The following is a 21,715-nucleotide window of genomic DNA, read 5'->3' as shown; positions in this document are numbered from 1 at the left end:
CCTTCTTCTTCCCTGGGAACCTTCCTGCAGCTCTTTTCAAAGGGAAAAGGTGTATTTGTAAATACATTTGTTATTTAAAATGTATTCTAAGAATGTTCTTAGTGAAGCTTATTACTAGAATCGCATTTGCATTACTAAGCAATAAGTACTTCCTCCAAGTACTCTTTGCACAGGGCCATCTGGTTTAACGGCACATGCAAGGTGGGGACAGCTCCCCAGGGCTCCACAACTCAGTGACATCCCTGAGAGGGCATTCCTACATCAGCAGGCCCGGAGCTTGCAAACACACATTCTCCTGTTCCCTGGCCCTGAAAACAGCTTCCCTTCTGGAAATCATGAAAATAGATAAATGCTACAAGCCTCGGGTCCAGCGCATTTAATTTAGTCCATCGTCCCAATAACCAATATTTAGGAGAGAATTTTAGTGTACTGATATTTTATTTTTTAATATTTTTTATTGATTTCAGAGAGGAAGGGAGAGAGATAGCAACATGAGTGATGCGAGAGAATCATTGATCAGCTGTCTCCTGCATGGCCCCCTGGGGATCGAGCCCACCACCCAGGCAGGTCCCCTTGACCAGAATCGAACCTGGGACCCTTCATTGTGCAGGCCAATGCTCTATCCACTGAGCAAAACAGGCTGGGGCTGGTGCACAGATATTTTAAAACATTTTATCTTCCTAACTATATTCTGATTAAATTATTTGGACAAAGCAAAATGTGCTAGTACTTTCTTATACTTTCCCAGGAGATAATTATTAGGTACAGTGGGAGGAGATAACCCATTTTAGTAATATTCAGTTAGGAAAGGTATCAATTATTACTTGCAAAAAGAATGACTCCATTGAATAAGTTCTTCCTAAAATGCTCTCTTCCTTTGAAATATTTTGGAACTATAATTTTCAGGTTTTATATCATTTATTGCTTTAGGAAAGATCAAACAAAATATTCCATATGAAGTTCCAAATTATTTATGAATAAATGTATGGGCATCTATGTACTATGTATATAAACACATACATATTTTTTACTAAGAGCTCTCCACAACAAATATTTTGTGTTTAATATGTTTTATTCTTCACAGTCATGATTATTATCTTAAGATGAGCCCACCATCAAATATTTGGAAAAATGTATATTCAATAAACCATTTTTCATTCCATTATCCAATTATTTAGGTTTTAATTGCTTCTGAAGGAAAAATCAGAGCACAAATGTACAATGTCAGAAGCCTCCCTCTGAGATCTTTTATAAAGACGTTTTTTTCTTCAAACACACTATTAAGAGAGTCTCCTGTCCTTAGTATATATAATACACTAAAAGCCTTGAGTCCAATCATTCTCAGTTCTTTATGTACGTTATCAGCTGTACCTTTAAAAAACAACTTTCAGTTTTAGCATCTGGACTTCCAAAAGGAATGATCATGAACCTAAGCGGTAGCTCTTAGCCAATAGGATCTGAAAGAATTCCCTTGTCCTAAAGGTCCTGAGTTCTCAAGTTTAACTTGTATATTTAACTTACATATGAAACAAAGAGTCAATTTATAGCCAAACCAAGTGTCTCTATATGTCTTCCAAAGAATGAAGGCTGACATCTAAACTTATCCAACCTGTCTGAATCACAAAACTGTGAGGTCCTATACCTCCGATTCTTCAACACCAAACAAGCGGAATAGAATTCTAAATAGGCAGGCCAAGGGTTCACCAAATCACTGACTAGAAAGAAAAGTTTGGTGTGTTAGTGTGAAGGCAGCCTAACCCTCCTCCCTCCCTCCACCTCCAACCTGCATTCCAATGCATATGCTTGCTAGTCCCAACCCCCTTTCCTTGTGTCCTAGCTAGCCATGCAAAACCTGTTTCCCCTGAATACTTCCATTTTACAGAGGCCCGAGGCCATAAACCATGAACCATACTCAACCCCTGTTGGGGATTGGCAGCGCTGCCGCCAGCCAGGCCAGGCCTTTGGGTGTAATCTCACTTCCCCCATTCCAACCCACGGGGGCTGCAAAGCCCGTGAAAAGTCCGGAAGCCTGGTCCATATTTGGGAGACAACGAAACTAAGGGGATAAAAGGGAAAGCCCCCCCAGGACCCCCACCCTGCCCCCTACATTCGGTGCTCAGATTTCAGAAACTGATTCCCCTGAGTCACAGCACGGGTGCCCCTGCAAATAACATGTTTTTCCTGAATCTTCCAAGTGCCCCTTGTATGTCTTCTGGTTGCCTGGTAATTTCTGCACCATTAGGTGAGCTTTTATAATATCCTGCTTGTATCACAACTTTAAAGTATATTTTATGAATTATAAAATTATACTCAGGAAAAACTACCACTTATAAGAGGTCATGTTTAAAAGCTTAACTTATTTTTAATACTTTTTAAATAGAAACTTTAGTTTCTATTTTCTGTCAACTACTATGGGCAAAGGAATATTTTCAGAAAAGTATTTCTGAGACCGAAGTAAATGAATATTCCTCATGTTGGTATGATTTTGGCTCTGATTAGGTAAAATTGAAGTTGCTTATTTATTATTGTTCTATTGCAGGATCAGGGAACATGAACAGAGATTGAAGACAAAGACTTTCCAGAGATTAATAAAGTCAGTTAGGTAACATATAATTGCTACTTCCTAGGAGATTCTTATGATTAGAGAAATGTGTTTGTTCTCTCTTAAAATTATTAGCAGAAACTCACTTTTTTTGTCAAAAGTTAAATTATTTGTTCTATACATAGATAATTTTTTAAAAGCTCCCAAATAGTAAGAAATACTTGGTGTTTCTTGTCATTTGTCTCAGCATTTGACCTGTGTTCTATTTTATGGGCGGGGGTGGGGGGGGGGCGAAAGGGAGGAGGGCATGAGATCAACCAAAGAACTTGTATGCGTGCATATAAACATAACCAATGGACACGGACAATAGGGGGGTGAGGGCATGTGCTGGGGGGGTGGCAGCGGGCAGGGAGAGGTCAATAGGGGATAAAGTTGAGATATGTAATACTTTCAACAATAAAGAATTTTTAAAAGCCATCTTTAAAAATAACATTTCTCTATAAATTATACAAATTATTATTTCCAAGATAACAGAGGATATTTATAAACTTCTTACATGTGCATGTTTATCACATGTAACAAATTCGATTTTGTGGCAATTTCATAGTCCCATTTAAAAAATGTGTTCAGTACTACCAGAATTAAACCTTTTTAACTTCTACGAAAGTTTATTATACCTGGGGGGGAGGGGGAAGTGACTCATTTAAACCACACTGTAAATCACATTTTCAAAGCATTAACCTAAAGGGAAACATGGCAGAAAATCAATAGTGTATGCAGCTTGATGCTTTTTCATATATTGATTTACATGTCATTTGTCTGCAATTATTGTTTAAATACAATTCACTCTTTGCTAATAGGATACTATTATCACTCTTGCATACAAGGATAAGACTTCCATGAAAATTAGACCCAGCCTAAGTTTACTGTTGTTTACATCCAGAATACTAAGTACTATCTTAATGCCGATGGAACACATATACTTGACAATTGAAGGCATCTGTGTGGAACTCTAGAATTCATCTGAGATCATCTTCCTATCATTTCTCAATATGAGATTTGGGTAACCGTGTTCTGGAGCAAGAAGAGAAAGCTCATGGCTTGAAGATCATCACTTAGGGGTTCCTCCCCATTGCATTGTTTGTACATGGGATCACTATACAAAGATGCTAAGTATCATGTGCTGCTTTCAAAAGCAAATTATTTCACCAATTTCACTCAAAAGAAATTATAAAGGAATTTCCAACCAAACCCAAGATCTCGCTTTCCATGGTTACTGCTCAAATGATCCCACATGGGATGGGGATGCTCATGCATTTTGCTTCAAGCTCTATCTTTGAAGCAGAAGCAGTAACCAGATGCAATTATTAGATGCCCTGACTTCATCATTCCTACCCACAGGTGAAATGGCTTAGAGTCAGTGCTTCCAATGATGCTGCGTGGCCCAGAAATGGGCAAACTGATTTATAGATGTCTGTGCCTGGTTCTGTCCCAAAGGCCCCAGAGGAGACGCCCGAAGGTGAAGCTGAATGTCCCTATCAAGTGGCTCTCAGCTCTGTCACTAGTCACAGAATTAAATAGAAGGCTGGATTGGGAAGATTTTTTTTTCTCTTTAACACTATGGTTCATTTTTAAATCACTCTGACATTAACATGAACATACCACAGGCACCCTTGCATATCCTCGTTAAAAGATAAATATTAATGACAAAGTGACAGAGTAATCACTAAACCAACTACAGAGAAGGTACCCACAGGAATAACAGACCCAGTCCACATTTTAAACAGTTCAGCCTGAAACAGTCAAAATGCAAATTCCTTTTACAGAAGTGACATCGAAAGCATGCTCAGTCATATAAAACACGTCCTATGCTGTTTTGATTATTCTTCCTATTTTGGGCTTTTCTGTTTGCTGCAGAATTCTTCTCTTTGACAATTTTAAGAGGGAGTTGATATATAAGAGAGTGAAATGAAACAAACTTAAAGTTGCTTTGGCTATTGCTGGGGGAAAAATGGAGCTCCTTCGGTTCCCTGCCCCTATGTCAACCCCTCAACACACACACACACACACACACACACACACACACACACACACACATTTCTCTAAGTTATGTCACAGAAGCTGACTTTTAAAACAACTTCTTGTCATTTTGGATGTAGTACAAACCCTACAGCTGTATAACCTAAAGCCTTCACCAAAAAGGGTCATCTCCTTTATTGTCAAACACATCAATTCTGTCCACATACAGGAAGGATGCAGAAGATGAAAAATGCTACCAGTCCATGGCATGATAAGTCCCAAGGTGGCTGTTTTTAAACTAACCATAAAAAATACTGGCAAAACACAAGAGAGAAATGTCTATATTCAAGTGAACATACGAATGATTTTTTAGACACCCCCCCGATTTAATTTCTGGTTTTGATGCAAAACCAAATGCTACCTAAAAGCCAATTTTCTTGGCTAGAAAGTCTTAATGGTAAGATAAGGAAATTTCGAGAGAGAAATAAAAAAAAAATGTATAATGTCTGACTTGTGTAGAAATAATGGAGTACAGTGAGGTCTACATTCTACTGTGGAGATGTGATTTACCGCCTAAAACTAGAATTTTAAAAGAAAATAGGGCAGGAAAAATTTCCTCTCATATTTCATCACCTCAATAGCCCTCCTTTCATGTTTTTCTGTGGTAAGGGTATCCATCCACCTTAGCAAGGGATGCAGGGGAGGGACGCTGAACACCTAATATGTTCAGTAAGATCATATTGTGCTCCAGACCTGCATTTGTCATCTTTGTAAGGAAATGAAAAGCTACCTTTCCTGAGAAAAATGAAGATTGAAAAACTGTTCCAGATAGAGTACAAATTTAGAAAATTAGAAAGTAATCACAGATCTATCAAAAATCCAAAGAGGGTAAGATTCAGGAAGCAGAGTGCAGCACTTGTTTTGGGATAAACTGCAGACTCTAGAGTTTCAATTTCAAGTAAAGGAAAACCAGCATACTGAAATGTGCCATTTCTCATTTTTTTGTGCTTAAAAATAGAAATTGTAATATTATCATTAACAAGCAACATTTAACTGGGAATCTAGAAATAGTTGAAAATTCCTGCTAAAGGTGGTGGAGAGGGGCCAGTAGGGGATAGGAAAAGTAGAATGCATTAAAGAGGTCGTTCTGAAATTCAGTTCAAATATATACTCAGCCAGGCACTAAATGCTGCTGAGAGAGCTAAAGGGGCTTAATTTTTAATGCAACTCTAATTCAAGAACTGAGACAATGTGTGTATTAAAGCACCAATTATCAATGAAGCTCTGAGAAAGGAAAAATCCAGAGGAAGAGACATGTGAGAAGACTTTATGGAGAAGCAGGAACAAGAATTAACTAACCTAGATGAAAAGTTAAGTGAAATTTCAATCAGCAAGTAGGAGGGAGGGATGCATTCTAGTTGGGAGAAGAGCCAAACAAGAAAGAATTAATATTGCTTATTTGGGGCCCGAGATTGGTCAGGATGAAGTTTACTTCAACATGTAAAGAGAGATTAGGTAAAATAAGTATGAAGGATTATGAAGAGTATAAAATATTAGAATAATCAGTTTAAATGCTTTCTAGCAAAAAGCACAATAATACTATGGGACCAATTTTATTAAACATTTAACCAGCATTATGTCATGTAACTGAAATAACAACTCTAGAGAAATAGGTGGAAATATTATCCCCATTTTACATGTTAGGAAAAGTCAGAATTAAAACCCAGGTTTGTGATTTCAGAACTCATTCTGATAACCACTATATTTTATTGCCTCAATATAACGTCATATAAATATATATCCTTGGTCTCCAAAAATACTGAAGTTAGGATAAATAAAACCCAATATAATGATTATAATCATCTAGGATGAGTGTACACAGTAAAAAAGGAGGAAGGAATTAAGACAAAACCCTGAAAAATGACAACCTTTCAACAATAATAAAGAGAAAACTGCAAAAAGGAATGGGGGGGGGCAGGGGGAATGACTCCAGAGAGGAAGCACCTAGAGTACTTGAAACTAAAGAAAGAGTGTTTTACCTGGACAGTATGGCTCCGTTTTTGAGCATTGACCTATGAACCAAGAGGTCATGGTTCGATTCTGTGTGCCCAGGTTGTGGGCTCAACCGCCAGTGTGGGGCATGCAGGAGGCAGCCAATCGGTGATTCTCTCATCATTGATGTTTATTTCTCTCTCTCCCTCTCCCTTCTTCTCTGAAATTAATAAAAATATTTTTAAAAAACCAAATCCTATATAATAAAAGCCAAATATGCTAAGTGTCCGACTGTTCGACTGGTCGACCAGTCGCTATGATGTGCACTGACCACCAGGGGGAAGACATTCTGACTGGTAGTTTAGCTTGCTGCTGGGGTCTGGCCAATGGGGACTGGGTGAGAAGGGCTAGACATGCCCTGGAGCCCTCCTCGACCCCTCCCAGTGGCCAACCTCCCATGGTCCCCCTCCCCTCACCCTGATTGTGCACCGGTGGCGTCCCTTGGCTTGACTTGTGCCCTCTCACAATCTGGGATCCCTTGGGATGTCAGAGAGCTGGTTTCAGCTGATCCCCACAGGCCAGGCCTAGGGACCCCACAAGTGCACGAATCCATGCAGCAGGCCTCTAGTAAATAAATAAAAAGAGTGTTTTAAAGATGGAAGAAAAGGTCATCTGTATCAAATGCTATTAGAGTTCCAGTTAAATGAGACAAGTGACCATTGAGTCAGTAATGGAAAACATTACTAATTATACATTTTAAAAGGACAAGAGGCAAAATTAGAATGCTTGAAGGGTTAATTAAAATTTTAAAAACCTTTGTAGGTAGACTAGAGATCTCCAAAGAGTAGTGCGGATAACTAATCTAATTTCCATAAATCAGAGGCAAACCTAGAAAACTAAAACCATTATACTTTTATTTTGCTTGTTTAGTGAAGCGAAATTATTCTATAAAATTGTTACTCTGGAATAATATCCTTCTAAATTTCTTGTATTTAAAATGCACTTTAATAAAATGATGGTACTACAAGATAGTAGTGGTTTTCAAGTATTATTGCTAGTTAAACCTATATCCTGTCCCAAATTGTGCAACCTACTGTTGCTGCTAAATCTTGGAATGAATGTCCGAAAAAATGTCTCAATAGTGCCTGATGGAGAGAGGGGAGGTAGAATAAAGGGGAATGTTACTTGTCTGGCAAAGGCATTTGCTCCTTTCTAAGTACAGAGTGTAGTTCTGAAGGGTCAGTAGAGAGAAATTTGCATTTCGTCCTTGGCAGTTTCATTATGTTTTCAATTATTACAGTGCAATGTTCTACTAGGAGTTTCATCATGCATTCAAATTGGAGAGGGGATACATTTAGCCGCCACAACAAATTGAGCTCAGCAGGCTTCATTTCAGGAACGTCCATAGTGTCAAGTGGTCACTCCTTCAGTTTTAATTTCTAGATATATGAGATGCAAATTGCATGATCTTTCCGCCTCTGATAGACAGAGTGAATGGCTCCAATTGCGTTCTAACATACCCTTAACTGGGAGGTAAATAACATTATCAGCTGGGGATGTGGTAGAATAAATCACAAAGAAAAGATTAATTATCTTGTAAAGGTATTGTGTTATTTTAATTGTTCATATCACTCAAGCTTTTCTAATTAGAAAAGTAAATACCAGCCCAGGCAGGTTTTACCCTTGCACAATGAAAAAAAGACTAACCATTTGCATGAATTATACCTTTTCAAATATTTAAACTTGATAAGGCCAACCACCAATTTATACCTGTTTTCCTGTCACTGGACTTCTCAAAGATCAATTATAGTTCTTTTATAAAAAGCGAAAGAATAGCAATCTATTAAATATCATAAATATTTCAATGGACTGATGCTGCAAGCAAGTTTACCATGTCAAACCCCTATAGCCCACTATTGTTTAGTGGTTTCCAAAATCTAAGATGCTTTTCTCTATCAAATATATTCCATGTGTCTTTTTAAGCCCAGTGGTTTATTTGAAAACCCACTGGAGATTATACACAATCCTTCTGTTTTCTTCCTTCAAGCAGCAGCTGTCATTTCTTGTACAGAACATTTCCCATTCCATCTTCCTGATTAATGCATTGTCTCTGGATAAATCCAGTGCTATTAAACAATCAGAATCGAATTCTGTTTCCCAGAATTCAATCTTCCATGAGAGTTCATCAGGCTCTCTCATGATTTGAGTCCCATAAAAGCCATTCCTAAACAGGCCGTAGTGACACATAGAATAACCTTACTATTATGAATATCTTTCTTGACAGACACCCAGCATATTGTAGGTACTCAGAAGTATTCCTTCCTTTAGACTCTTTTTCCTCTATGTTGGTTTCTGACTTTCATTTGGAAGCAGTATGAAACATAAAGACTTTGGAGCCATACAGATCTGCATTTGAATCTGCCTGTAAAACTAGGTCTATAATCTTGGACGGGGCGTTAAAAAATAATACCGACCTGTTAGGATGATTTTTAGGGGATTCAATGATACCCTGCATGTTATACACTTAGCTCAGTGCCAGGCACGTAAGTACTCAATAATTGTCTGCATTATATTTTATGACTATAACTGATAGCTTCTCTACTGAAACTCAGTTTGAAAGCTATATCGGAGGTCAGAATCAGCACTGGAAAGTTGTTACCATTTGAAAAGGTCATCTGAACTTGCCCGCATACCAAATGCTTCTCCTGGTCCTAATTCAGATGGGTGTCTCTCATTCTTACATCTTCGAAGCGGGATCTTTTCAGAGGTCTGATGGGCTGTGTAACACAGTTTCCGTAGCTGCTTTACCAACTCAGTGATCTGAAGCATTTCACTTAGGGCTGTTCTATTCCTGACAGGAAGGCTTGAGGGAGATGATGATCTTAAATGCCAGGAGGATTTTCCACGTGGCCACGGGGGAAGAATGCAGAGCATCTGGACACAGCCCACAGAGCAGATTTTGAGGGTTGTGAAACTCCCGTCTGTGTGCTCAGTTAATGGACCCGGGAGGCTTGAGCATTATGTACTGTGGAAGGGAAAAGGGGTTAATGCATCGGGGGCTTGATTTGTGAAACCAATTCTTCAGTCTCATTTATATTTACATTAACAGGGCATCTTTAACACTGAGCGGGCTGTGGTGTTGGATGAGATCACAGCTGAAATGTTAGATTTTATGGTCTGATCTCTTTGTTATTCTTCAGCCAGTTGCCTAGAAGCAAAAGACGATAGATTCTAATTGCCCTGACAGTTCTGTTCCTCTAGTGTAGCCAAGAATTTCTCCCTAGGATTTCTGTCTCAGTCTTCAATTACTTTGTCTTTAATGCCCAAACTTCTGCCTAACCCATCAGATAGCCTGTCTGAATCCATTCTCTCCTACCCCTTCCTTACTTGTGATGAAAATTAATCTGACTCCTCTAGAAACCAGACTCCTTTAGACTTTTGCTTATTTCCAGCCATTTTTTCATGGTTCCCTTTAAGATAAAGTCTGAAGTACATGAAGGTGATGCTACCAACCTGGTTATTGTGAACCTGAACAAGTTACCTAACTTCTCTAAACCTTGCTTACCCCATCAATAAAGTCAGAATCAGAGTTGTTTATACATTGTGTGACTGATTTGAAGACTAAACAAAATCATCTGTGTGAAGTCCTTGCTGCTGATTTCTTAACACATTAAGCACCTGTCAGTCACGGGTGACTGACACAATACTTTCTCTCCGGAAGACAAAACAGGCGGGGCGCTAACGTGTTAATTAACATGCTTCGTGTGGATGGGTCCAGCTCTTTGACATGATGCCAGGGACAATGATTCTAGAAACTTAAAATTGCTTGAAATATTTCCCCAGCACACCAAAAAGCAAATACATCAACCATTCCTCAATCTCGAGTTTCTCTTTCCTCAACTTTCTTCCTAGGCCCAACCCAGGAGTACATTGAGCAAGGCCACTTGAGAAAATAATTGCATGATTTAATGCTCCATACTCACCTCAACCAGAGAAGTGAGAAAAACAGCCCTTGGTCAGTACCAGAAATATTCTTCTAGTGTTTAGTCTCAAGTTAACACTTGTATATCTAAGTTGGATTTTCTCTTCATGACTTTATTCTTAACCTGCATTCTAGATTCTTCTCCAGATTTTTCTTAAAGATAGAGCAAGATATATCTACACCCAAAATTACTGTTTACTTTATCTACTGTGTTTTCTTTGTTATTTCCATTAGGTGGTGACCTATTTGGGGGCCAACCAAGAATGGAACGTGCTTAGTCTAGCTGTGCTAGGACTTCCCAGTTCTTCTTAACCAAATTCCTGTTGAGTTCTTAGCTATATTTACTCTTATAGTCAAGAAGTTGCAAACCATTCCAAAGTATTGTTTCTATTCTCCTCACGTTTGGTGTCTTTTTCTCCTGAGGACCAGACGGCTGGCACAATTTTGTCCAAAATTAGTATATTAACTTTTATAGGTTTTATTAGCTAATTTTCTATGCACTTTGCCTGTCTATCTGTGTATAATAAAGACTCCTCTCATCTGAACTTCCCACTCAATCATTGGCACAATGTTTGACACTCAGTGTGCTTTCAATAAAGGATGACAATATTATTATTACCATTTTTTTCCAGACTGTAGCTCAGGTGCTGCTAACAACAAAGTGAATAACCACAGTTCTTGTTTGCAGAGAGTTCATCTTCTCTTTGAATTTGTGTTTAAGTCATGTTTCCATGAATAATACTGACTTTTCCCTGAAAACTATCTTTTCTTTCTCAATCTCTCTTAGATTCAATGACAAGCATATCAAGATTCCCAGCCAATGCTGATAGATGATACCTAAAACAGATGAATTGAGTTTCAGTGGTGAAACTTGCTAAGAACTTCACCCAATACTTCTCTCCTTAGCTCGAAAGAAGTTAAGTATTATTTGCAAAACGAGGAAGCAGCATGTTATATAAACTATCAAACTAGAGAGTCCACAGGGCTAAAAGGGTCAGATACCCAGATGGCCGGTCATACTGCTGTCAATAGGCCAATTTTTGTCTTCCTTTTCCATATGAGGATAGCTGTAGCTTGAAATAAATATTCAAGTGTGACAAAGCAAATTATTTGTATAGGAAATATTCTTTATGACTTGAAAATGGGCATTTTCCCATTCAAGGTTAATGGCACTGAGCCTAGAAAAGTAAATATGACCCACTTCACCAGACTGAAATTCCCTTGAGAGGGAGGAGTCATGTCTGCATTGCCCATTGTTTCAATCCCATTATCTTACACAATGCCTGACACAGAATTCAGGCTCAGAAAAAATATTGATTGAAAGAATAAATGCATTTTGCTACCAATTTACCACCTAGGAAAAATATAGGTGGCTAGCAAGAAAATTCGAAAGCAATAGGAAATGTATTTGCAAGATTAGGAAAAGGCTATTCTAAACAGGGTGGGAAAATATAAGATTAAATGCAAAATAAGAATAAGTCCATACTGTTACCTTCCATAAATCCATATTTGTTTGTCTCCAATTGATAGTTATTCCCTGCCCCAAGTTTCGAGGTATTAACTAATGAAGAGAAAGAGCCAAAATGCTGACCTTGTAAGATTTTAAAAAGTTGGGGGAGTTACTATGCCTTCGTTCTTTAAGTTAATAAAATCTTATTCAAACCCTTCATTCGAATGTCACTTTTCCTGATTGCTTTTGTTATGTGCCATTGAGTCATAGAGATTTTGCGGCTGACTCATGCATGGGCGAGGTGATAAATCATAACCACTGAATAATGCCAGAGAAATTACAAATGACAGACAGCATTTCAGAGGACTGCCTGTGGGAAACTAGGTATTTATTTTCACTTTGTACCAACTTCTAAATAGCCTACCCTTGGCAATGGCAGTTGTCAGAAAGGTAAGAAGTTATTGCTAGTGCATTACTATTCAGGCACATAGGGAAGATGTGAACAGTAGAAGACTAATTCCTTTGTTGTGCTGCTAGCAAATTAAAACTGATGTGGAGAAGTACAGCATAAATTTGAAGAGGAAGTAAAAACTATATAAGGTTCAGGCCTTTGGTCACGAAAACTAATTATTGTCATTTTTAGGAATCTTTTGTATATTTTCCTCAGCAAAATGGAAAAAAAAAAGTGGAATAAAGTAAAAACTTTTGTTTCCATGAATAAAGCTATACTTTTACATGAATTATTATTTTGGACTCAGTTTACCAGGTCAGAGAACTGTGCATAGATTTTGGAATAGCATGCAAGTAAGCGCAAATGTGAAGCACAAATACCAAACAGCATTTAAACGCCTAATTAAGACTATTAACTAGTGTGTCTCTAATGAGCATTTACTTTCTATGTTTTACATAGTAACTAAGACTATAATGACAATCTCTTCATTTGGGGATTCCAAAATTGTATTTGATTAAAAGTGATAAAATAACTCCGCTATTTAAGGGGAAATGGCTATGATGTTCAAGAAAAAGTAGTAAAATTTCAAAGTGTATAAAATCCCTAAATTTGATGATCCGATAACTTGATACAATGAATACATTTAAACTCCTATGTATCAAGGAGCAAAGGAATTTTAAGAACATAAGAACATACAAGTAAATCTATGGTTATTTGCAAAGCCTTTATCCTCATAAATGAGCTGGGGTTCTGTGTATTTTAAAACAAGGGAAATTTGAGTTAATCATTGATTTTTTTCCCCCCCAACAATATTTTCCCATTGATTTTTAGAGAGAATGGAGGGGAAGGAGAGAGACAGTGAGAGATAAGCATCAATGTGAGAGAGACACATCAATTGGTTGCCTCCCGCATGTGCCCTGACTGGGGCCTGGGATCCAGCCTGCAAACCAGGTACGTACCTTTGACCAGAATTGAAACCAGGACCCATCAGTCCATAGGCTGACAGTCTATCCACTGAGCCAAACCAGCTGGGGCAACCATGATTTTTTTTTTTAATTGGCTTTTTCCAAAATTTGTTTTTGTTTTTTAATTTAAAATTTTAGAAATTTTTAAAAAATGTGCGAGATCACAGTTTTCACTCAGATATCACACGCACTACAGAATCTCATCTCTGAAAGCAATGGACAGGAAAAGTCAAATTAAGGAGCTTGACATACAAACAAGCCATGTTACTTCGCCTTCTGGGAAACTTACAACTCTTTGGGAATAAAGGAAGAAGAGGAAGAGGTGAGCTATTTACTAACTAAGAATATCTAATTAAAGCCACTTGAAGCTTTTACAGGAATATGCCATTATCTCTGTGGACTCCGAGAGCAACACAGGCATAGAGATATTCCCATTCTCTTAAGAATTGTGCCAAGAAAGAAAAGCTGAGAAGGCATCTTCTTCAAAAATTTGAAGGGAAACTAGCCTTTAAGTGGGCACTTTTGGTGCACTATGCATTAAAGTGTTTTAATAGCATCCATTTATCATTTTAACAGCAAGCATTTACTAAAAGGTGTATGACCAGGTGCAAGGAAGAAAGTATATAATGTATCCTAAGGCTTAAATTTTCAAAAGACAACGTGAAGTCATGTCAGAAATGGGAAATGCTGTCCTTTTTCCTTTTGTTGGCCTATAGCGTGTGATTTTTCAAGTCCTAGCTCTATAGGTGACAAAATTTTTGATCAGAAAACTATCAGTGGTCTTTGGAAGAGGAGATGATTGAAATGAAATACAACACTTCAGGCTAATTCAAGGTTATATTGGAAACCTGACTGTTAGCCATGACAATACAGTGAATATAGTAACGAAACTAATAGACAGTGGTAAGACAAGCGGAGTTTACTTATTGCTTTCGCATATATTATCTGAAATGGTTCCGCTAAGACCCCTATATATTCAGACCACATCCCCATTTGACACAGGCAACCTGCAAAAAGTCCAGCTAACTTGTTGCCTCATCAGTATATGGAACATATTCAAATTATCCCAGCCCCAGCAACCAAAATAATTGAAAAGCCATTTAAATCTGTGGTCCCCCAAGAAATAGAGATAATCCCATTGATAAATTTCAGCAAAACCTTTCAAAATCTGCTTTCCGTCAAAATCCCAGTGCATTGAGTATCCCATGCACCAGTGATTCATTATATTATGACTATTCTGAATACATAATCAGTCTCTCTTTTTCTCAGAAACACACACACACCTTATAAAAGTTTATTAAATATAAAATTTTCATGCTCTCAGCATGTCTTCTGCCTTCCCCTAATATGAACTGTTTTTCTAGCCTTTAATTTTGTATTCTGGTGTAGAGATTTGACCCATGTCAACACTCAACAGATGAATGATAGTTGGCCCCTCTGCACAGATAAAACACAGAATATCACACTATGTTTTCAAATGTGAGGTTAGCAGCAGCTCAAAGAGTTTTCAAGAAAATGGTGGAAAAAGAAATGGTAACTATCAGACAGGGACTGATGGAAGTGAAAACATGAGAAAATATCTCAATAACTATTCAATGAGTCTAGCAGGTTTGACTGGCATTTAATCTGGAAATTATTATTTAAAAAATGAAAGAAACGATATACAACTTCACAGATGTTGCCAATGAGGAATCCCAGAAATGCATTTTGCCATTTTGCATTTTCCATACGTCCTATGATCATCAAACAATTCCTAGGAGGCTTTTATGGTTTACCATTTGCTGAACCCAAGGCTTAATGTATTGTGTAAGGAAACACAGCTACTCTAGATTTTTTAGAGCAGGGATTGCAAACATTTTTTTTAAAGAGAAACTATTATAGGCTTTGTGAGCCAGACCTCTGTCACACTTGTTCAACTCTGTCACCTACTGGAAAGCAACACAGACCATCTTAAATGAATGGGTGTGACTGCATTCTAGTAACACATTTTAAACCTAAAGGAACGATGTCCAACCTTTCTTGAGATTATGGTTGGTGCTGTTGCTTTGGTTTGTTATTGTTTTTTTCTTTCTGCTCTGCTTACTGCCAGGCTCTGTACAGTAAAGCAGTTCCTCCCACTTATCTTTATTCCTGAAGGGTCAGGTGAGGACAGGAAGACCTAAAATATTGTTGTGTAATAGCTTCTCTTTTGTCACTGACTCTCACACTTGAGCAACCTGCGCTAGCAAGGTTTTAAAGGCACTCCTAGGTGCTAAACATGGATCTCTGCCTTCAAGACTGGTGTTCTTTCTTTCCAGCACATGAAATTTATTCTTGGAGGCCTCTACAATTTGTCTTCTTGGAGCCTTTGCAACTGTAAATGACTGATTCTTATGTCAAATAATCGCTGTAAAGATTTTAATAGGAGATATCACTAGGTAGTTCACATGTACATGTATTTTCTTGGCAAAAGGAGACTCCAGTCCAGTCGGTGTGACTCAGAGTTGAGTGTTGACCTATGAACCAGGAGGCCATGGTTTGATTGCTGGTCAGGGCACATGCCCAGGTTGTGGGCTTGATCCCCAGAAGGGGTGTGCAGGAGGCAGGTGATCAATGATTCTCTCTCATCATTGATGATTCTTTCTCTCCCTCTCCCTTTCCCTTTCTCTCTCTGAAATAAATTTAAAAAAATATTTAAAAAGGAGACTCCAAGGACTATAGTGTCTTGGATATATGGAGGAATACATCTCTAATTGTATAGTGAATAGATCATGTCAGGCATTGGGCAAAGGATTGCAGGAGAAAGACAAACATCCAATCACACTCTGCAGCCCTCCTTTACTTACTCACAGGGCCATGTTTGAAAACATTTTTCTCTTCTTTTCTCTCCATCATATTTCAGTTTCTGCGACTAGGATAGCGTAATCATGCATGCCTGAGGCGTTTCCTCCATCTATGCTGTATCTATGCCACTGTCTCCATTGCATTTGAAATTAGAGGCTGTTCTTAAGGCCTCCAATGCAGCATTGGAGAACTTTAGTGACTTTTTGCATTATTTTGGCATAAAAATACATGTTCCTCCTTCTAACCCTAGTTTAGTGTCATCCTGATCTTTGTGTCAAAGATTCCAACTTACAAAACTCTGCTCTTCTTATGAAGTGTCAATATCAGAAGAAAAAAGCAGCCATATGAGAAGGCAGTGCAGAGAGTAATGTATTTTATTCTCCAGTCTCACTGAATGGTGCTAAGGATGGAAAATTTTAAAGAAAAGAAATAGAGGATCTGGAAGATACCAGCATCGTACGGGTAAGCCAGGTTGTCTCAGAATTGTGGGTGCAGAAGATAAGAATGAAACGTAGGTTTCTGTTAAACACTGTTAACTCAAATGTATAATTCACGCATCCAGATGCAGCCACTACTTTTCGGTGGAAAAACAGAAGTCAGAATGCATGCATTGGGACACTAGAGTCCAGGAATTTAAGTCCACATCCAGAAAAAAATCCTACTGTATTCCATTTATCCACTCGGAAACAGATGTGCCCCTCTCCACAGACATGTTTTAAACACAAATAAGAAAGCTGCCACAAAAGGACACAGACCCAAACCAAAAAGTCATTTCCCAGCAAGTGACGCAGCAATCTCTACTTTGACTTGGACTTTAGCTCCGCAGCTGTGGCGAAACTCACATTATGGCTGCGGGAAGGAAATTGTTCCCAGGTGAGAAGTAAATTATCTGGCTTGGCACAAAAATGTGGAAGAGGCAAATTCCACCTGATTTTCTCTAGGCAAGATATTTTTTGTTCAAATATCTCCCTGATACCCTATTTTGCATTCTGTGTACACATAGTGTAAAGATATAGACATAGACATAGACATAGACATAGACATAGACATAGACATAGACATAGACATAGACATAGACATAGACATAAATAGAGAAATACACAGGTGACCTATAGGCTGAATCACATGCTTGCTAATTCACTAAAGATGGAGTTTTCAGAAACCTCCAATATGGATGTCTTCATTCATTCATTCATTCATTCATTCATTCATTCATTCAATTTTTCATTCAGCAAATGTTTCCCCCTCAAAATGTTATAAACATCTTCTCTTGGGTCCCATCAGGTGACCTGTAATTATCCACAGTTGTCCTTTTCTCACATGCTTCAGAAACTATTTAGATAATAGTACCACTTGGGTGGCAAAGTTAAAATCTTTTCAAGTGAATTCCCAGGGGAAAAAATGGAGGCGGTAAATGGAATCATGCCCAGTGGTTGAATAATAACAATAATTTAAAATTTTATTTTATAGTGACAATTACTGAGCAGCTGTTATGCACCAGCCACTGTGCTAAAACATATGTAAGCATCCTATTTATCTTTGACAACAGTCCTGTGTAATAGGAGCCATTATTATCTGTACTTAATAGATCAAGAAAATGATTCCCAGATAAGAAAACTAGCCTACTGAAGGCCACTCCTAGTAAGAAATGGAGTTAGTTCAAATCAAGGTCTAACGTCAACAATAACCCCTTTCATCAAATAACTAGAGCATCTCTCTGTTGTGGGGTAGTCTCATACAAGCCACTTTTATTTCTTATGTATGCTTAGTTTAGAAAATGTCTATTATGTGTGTGTGTTTCAGTTACTGTGGTTGCATAAAAGTTACTCTTAAAAAAGTGAATTAAAACAATGGTAGCATTTACTTTGCTCACAGATCTGTAATTTGGGCAAAGCCTAATGGGATAGCTTGTTTCTCATCCACTCAACATCACCTGGGGTGGCTTGAAGGCAGGAAGCTGGACTCCTGTGAAAGCTCATTCCCTGACATTTCTTGGCAGTGATCTGTGGATTGAGTCCTTAACTGAGGCCAGAAGCAGAAACAACTATACATGGCTCTCCATGTGGCCTGGAGGGTCCCCAAAATCTGATTGCTCAGTTCTAAGGGAAAGGAGAGGACAAAGAAAGAGAGAGGAGAGGGAGAGCAGAGGAGGAGAGAGGGAGAAACGGACAGAGAGGGAGACAAAAAGAGCTCATTTTTTATCGCCTAGTTTCAGAGGTCTTGCTGCAACTCTTCTGGTACATTCTAGTCATTGAGAGAATTCCAGTGGCCTTCCACTTCAAGAAGAGAAGAAGTAAAGTCCACCTCTTATTGCAAGGTTCTGGAAGAGCATGTCAAAGAAATATCTCTTTGACCATTTTTCATGCAATGTTCCTTATATATAATTTATATACAAGAATGTGGTATGGGGCAAAAGGAGGTTTTTAGTTGTATGTGAAACACAGAGCTTATTATTATGTTGTTATTTATTAATTATTGTGCTATGTTCCGTACAAACAACTAGAAACCTACGTTTGTCCATCCTGCATATGGATGTGAGCTATATACTCATATATAACATATACATGACTATCTATGTGTACATACAGACACATATATATAAAATGAAGACTTCCTGACATCATGAAAATTTTCCATCTAGCTGTGATAAAGAATGTTTAATCAAATAAAGGAGGCAATTTAGCAGAGACCAGTCAGAACCTAATTACAATTAAGTGCCATTCTTAATGACTACTCTTCTGCATACACAGTTTCTTTGGACCAGCAGGATGTCAGGCCTCCTATTTCAGAAGATATTTGCTTTTTTTTTTGTTTCACCAGCATTATGTGCACAACATGCCAGCTAGCTCTGGAAAACAGGATTTAGAAGTGGAATAAGGGGGGAGAGTGAACAATGGCTCAGGCTGTGGAGTTAGAGTTTCCTGGAATCTTGGTTCCATCTCTTCCTACCTATATAGCCCTGGGAAACTTATTTAACCTCTGAGACCTTGTTCTCTTATCCACAGAACAGGAATATTGTTGCATTCCTCATAGGTACATTAAATAGCTTCTGTGAAGTACTTGGTGCAATGTTTACCACATAGATGTTATGTAGAAAACTGTACTACAATTTAAATAAAGAATGAAATGCAACTGCTTTATTTATGATCTACAAGGTTCAACGTATGTTAGCTCCAGTCCATTTCCCTGGCCTTATCTTACGATCGCTCTGTTACTTACTATCATTATACTCTAAACTCTGAGACCTTCTGTCCTGGTCTCAAGGCTATTGCATTTATTCTCCTCTCTTCCTGGAAGATCCTTTTCTCAAAGCATTGCAGGGTTCCCCCCTTCCCATCAGTCAGATAATTTAACTCATCTCATTGGGGAGGCCTTTTCACGATCAACCTCTTATCCTGAGGACCCCTGTTCCTCCCAGTAACTCTTTATCATGTTATCATATTTACAGTCTAATAGTTCTTTCTACTCATAATTACCTTTATTATAGGCTTATTTGCTTTTAATTATATTGTTCTCCCACAAGACTGTGAGCTACCTAAGACAGTTATCTTCTCGGTCTTATTCCAGAGGCCCCGAACAGTGCCTGAGCAATAAATAGTAGGTCTCAGTACATACTCAGTGATGGTGAACCTTTTGAGCTCGGTGTGTCAGCATTTTGAAAAACCCTAACTTAACTCTGGTGCCGTGTCACATATAGAAATTTTTTGATATTTGCAACCATAGTAAAACAAAGACATATTTTTGATATTCATTTTATATATTTAAACGCCATTTAACAAAGAAAAATCAACCAAAAAAATGAGTTCGCGGGTCACCTCTGAGACACGTGTCATAGGTTCGCCATCACTGTACTAGATGGATGGATGGATGGATAAATACATACATGTATTTATGTGTCTAATGAGAGCAGAGTAAAAGAAAGTGGGAGAAAAAAATGAAAGTTTTGAAAAGAACACCATATGAAATTAAATTTTGGTGGGAGAAATGAGACTGACATTTACCTGCTGTCCTTCACTGGAGGGACACAACAGAAAGGGAACTGGGTGGCTGATCTTTGTTAGTTGTAGGGCTGGCTTTGGAGACAAAGGGGCCCCATGTTGCAGAGAAATCATGCTACCTGGATCTTTACCTTGATCCTCTTCATTCTTTCTCTTAGGTCTTGTACTAGTAAATGTGTGACCTTGGGATTATCTCACTTCTGGCCTTTGGGGTTTAACTCCAGGTATCTGGATAGATGCCTCTCAATAAAAAAATAAATAAATAAATAAAAATGAAGAAAAAAAACCCTGCCTTTCTCTTCCAAGAAATAGTATTTCAAAAGTCTTCAATGCCAAATGCATGGCCCATGCAAATCATTTCTCCAAACCAAAACAATTCTAAAAGTTACCCAAGCTTGCATAAAAATAAATGTTAATATTCATTAGAATAGTATTTTTACTTTTCTGGCTTTTTCACTGGAGCTATTTGGCAACTGAAAACTCATCAGTGTATAAATGAATGCATGCGCTTGTGTAAGAAGCTTCTAATTAGCACATATAGTGAAGTGTGGAGCGTTTTCTACATAACATTCTCTGGCTGAAGTTTAAACCGAGGTCTGTCCTCTGAAATACGTGGACAGCTGCTAGGCAGTTAAAAAAAAGAAAAGGGAAGGAAATAAGTTGTTAACTTGGGACTGGGAAATGGAAGCTGACTAACCTCCAGAACAGATGTTTCAGGTCTGGGACATTCTGCATGGAGTCATTAGAGACTTCATATCCAAAGGCTCCTGGGGAGCTGTCTGGCTGTTTTTGCTTAATTAATAGATCTCTTTGCAACTCTGGAAGAAGAGGAGCCAGGGGACAAATATAGGTGTGCTGTATTGCTTTCCCATGAAAAACTGCTATGGTTGCCCAGGTGGCCTCTGCTTGATCACCAAGTCTCCCCAGGCCTCAATTTCCCTATCTTTAATTGAAGGAGATAGGTATCCTTCCTTGTTTCACAAGCATATGTCAGAGGACCCAAATGAATGAATTGTACCAAAGTTGTTTGCTTTCTGACAACCCTGCTTTTTCATCTTTAATGCCTTATTTTTCTTTATAATCATCATGAATTCAAGATATAATAATTTGGGGGATTACAACTGTTTTATAGCTATTTAAAATATATTTTTATGATTTCAGAGAGGAAGGGAGAAGGAAAGAGAGAAAGAAACACAAATGAGGGAGACACATCAATCTGCTGCCTCCTGCATACCCCACACTGGAGATTAAGCCCACAACCCAGGCATGTGCCCTGACTGGGAATCAAACCCAGGGCCTCTTGGTCCATAGGACAATGTTCAATCCACTGAGCTACACCAGCCAGGCTGCCTTATAGTCTTTAAATAAAATACGTTACATCAAATTCTAGAGGTTAAGAGGCAGACTGAGTTATGATCAGGAGTGCTAGCTGTCTACCTGAGAATACATTATCACTTAGAGACTCGAGTCAGACCTAACAGGTATCAGATACT

This window comes from Myotis nattereri (assembly GCF_964212035.1).
Source record: "Myotis nattereri genome assembly, chromosome: 5".
NCBI classification, from domain to species: domain Eukaryota; kingdom Metazoa; phylum Chordata; class Mammalia; order Chiroptera; family Vespertilionidae; genus Myotis; species Myotis nattereri.
This window is presented reverse-complemented; position numbering follows the sequence as displayed.